We start from the raw sequence: 3385 nt of genomic DNA, 5'->3' as shown, positions 1-3385 counted from the left end.
TAACACAGGAGTAATATTAATTTAATTTAAACCGAAAGAATAAACAAAGTTTTATAGGTATTACAATTAACAAAAGTTTTTCACATAATCGCGTGCGGTTTTTTAAAGGTATTTAATGTCTTGATATGGTCAATATTTAAACAGTTAAAAAGATTGGCCCCTTTATGGAATATAGAGTTTAGTCTACGACTCAGCTTTGAATGGGATATTAATAGTTTATTTTGGTTCCTGAACGCATATATGGGATCATTTTTTGGGTAAAATTCATTATGCAGTTTATTATTAATGGACTTGTATATAAAACGATTGAACTATAATTGATCTCTTTAAGATCACTGATAGGTGGAACGAGATCACTTATAAGCGATATTTTCAAAAGAGTGAACACTCAGAGATCGTAAAAGCACACATGGGAACACTTTGTAGAACATATACAGCTCACATGTATGTGCTCCCAATGTGTACAATAGTGATCTAAATGAGAACGATTTATTAGCAGTGAATGTCTCCGACAATTCTATGTCGAATCATTTCATCTCGAAGTGCCCCATAATCGCAACGTTCGGACAATGTATATAGTTCTGTTATATATTCTTCCATCAACTCAGCATACAAAATATCACACAAACAATTAGTAGTTTGGAAGATAGATCCAAATGTCATGGACTATAATGTGAGCAATCCAAAGTTCGTTAATGGCGAAAAAGAGTTTATGAAGAATTCATGAGGGTTTTCTATAGGGATGCAACGGTTCCACTTTTTTGGACTCTCTCGGTTCCGGATCCGGTTCCGGATCCTAAATTTTTGTTTGATCGGTTCCGGTTACGGTTCCGGTTCTTAAAATTTTAATTTATCGGTTCCGGTTCTCAAAATTTAGAACCTATCGGTTCCGGTTCCTAAACGGTTCCTATATGTTTCCAGTGTGTTAAGTATTAATTAAAGTTAAATACACAAGCAATTCAAATGAAGTTAAAGATAAATAAAATCCACCACATTTATTTATTTAAAATATAAAATTTGTTTTTGATAAATTATATTTTAAAAATAGTAGCTTTCTCAGTGACGTAGCTATGCGTTCGGGGTCCTCCCGCGAAACTGTTTTTGTTGTCCCTTATAATCATTAAGGCCGAGTCGCGATTATCGCCATCTAGAGTTAGGGCTAACATGTATCGCCTTCTACAATTAGATTTAACACGTACTTGCACGTTAAATATATAAAACGCTTAAAATTGGCTTTAAGCCCTAAGTGAAACGATTAAGATAAATCACGGCAATCAACGTCTGGAGCATTAAAAACAAAGGCTCTGGTAGAACTTGGAATTCTGGAGTTCAAACTCCCAAGTCCGACAGAATCACGATCTAGATGACCTAATGTAAAATAATAAAATAAAATTATTGCTACTATTCTCTCGTAGGGAACTCGTGTAAGCGCGTTACTTGTTTTTTCAATAAAGTAGGGTAAAAATGAAATTTTCTGTTTGAAAATTTCAACGGTTTCATCGTTTCAAAATGGAGGGGGGGGGGAAATGATGTACTTTCAAGTTTTGGCGAGACATTGCCTTCCCTTCCGCTCCTCATTTCAGGTGCGTAGGAACGTTTTAGAAGTTGAAGGGGGCAAAGAGCAACGAAACGGGGGTCTAGGAGCTTAGCCCCCGACGTAGAGTGAGTAATCGGTCGCGAATGTCATTAAGGCATTATCAGTAACAACAGTTATCATACGAAGTGTATTTTAGTCTTTAGAGTCGTTTATGAATTTAAGATACACAAATCCACAATAATAAAATGAGAATGGTTTTGAATTTTTAAAGGAGTGAAGCTTCACCGAATGCATGTGTTACTGTTTGACTACTATGTACAATTTATAAATTGGCGGGAAAAGACACAGTTGAGATTCTATAAGCTTTACATGCTTTTAAATTGAGAATTTGAGCTTTTGAGGATTTCAACTTACCAAAAAGTTGAAGTGGAAATAACATTAGTTGCCCCTCCCAGAAAAATTCTAGGGAGGGGCATTGCCCCCCTGGTTCCTACGCCCCTGGCTCATTTCATTGAAAAATATAAAGACGGGATTTCTATGACTCGTTTTGATTTCAGTTGAGTATATCGTTCTAATTGGAGTCCATATTATTTCGTTCAATAAGCATTGTCATTTGTGAAATGTAAGCAAATGCATAAGTTGAAATTTTAGATTTTCTAGACAAAAACTACCCAGGCCAGCGATTATATTATGCAAATGAATTAGCCTTACCTTAAAAACTTTAAATTCACAAACACAACTTAGTTATTAATTTACAAGGTTTAACGATCTGCTATAAAACACGTGTCTCGATAATTTTCAAACTTCAGTATGTTACTTTCATTATGTACGTTGTTTGGATATTTATGCGACGGTTATTGTGGTTATATTTATAAAGTTTTGGGCGCGCCTGTTGAAACATAAAGAAATATTTGAAGCAAGTAAAACATTAACTTGAGCTGACAAAAGAAAAATCTAGACGAGGCCTCGCGCGGTTGGACTGTACCAAGTCCCATAGGCAATTAGGGGGCCCCTCGATGGAAGCCCCCCCCCTGGCATTTCGGAGGCTGCTGGGGCATTATTTACCCCACTGGCTTTTCCGCTGTTTCTCCTTTAAGTCGGTTGCGAAGGGGATAAAAAATTATGCTTGCCCATTCCCCACTAAATAATCGCTCGGAAGGCACACTAGTAGCAGTAGACGACAAATATTTTGTGTGGCCTTTGCTACATTTGTGAAATGGTGTCGAGTTTTCCGACTGAAGAAAATAAACTAAAACTATCGCGGATTTCCGGATGATGCAAGTTTTGAAAGCAAAAATTTGGAGGATGAGGCCATTTTCAATTGAGAATACGTAAGGGTGTGTCAGTTGACAGTTACATAGAAACCCACGTAGAGTTATCTGAGATAGGATAAAGATGAGCTTATATGAAAAACTAATAGTAAATTACGAAGTTTAATTACTAAATTTCAACACGCGCTAAATGTTGGTAAATAAAGTTATAGAACCGTTTAAAACAATGAAAAACTCGGTTCCGGTTCCGGTTTCGGTTATATTTTTTTTTACAAATTTCGGTTCCGGTTCCAGATACGATTATCCGTTGCATCCCTAGATTTCTACACTCTAAGTTTTAGTTTCATTTTGAAATAAAATATGCATAATTTTATATTGAGCATTTTTTATTTGAAATAAATAGTACTAATATTTTCAATATTTCTAATTCATTTCTCCATATTTTTTTCTAAAACAAAAGTGGTGGTTTAAACCGGTCTGGCTAGTTCTTGAAAACCCTGGTATTAGGAAAGCCCAAAAGGAAAAGGTTTTTGTTTGGATATCCAAAGCGAAAAATATATGAAGGTTGCAACTCATT

Source organism: Leiobunum rupestre, chromosome 6, assembly GCF_980474605.1.
Source record: "Leiobunum rupestre chromosome 6, qqLeiRupe1.1.hap1, whole genome shotgun sequence".
Lineage (NCBI taxonomy): Eukaryota > Metazoa > Arthropoda > Arachnida > Opiliones > Sclerosomatidae > Leiobunum > Leiobunum rupestre.
Note: the sequence above shows the minus strand (reverse complement) of the source record.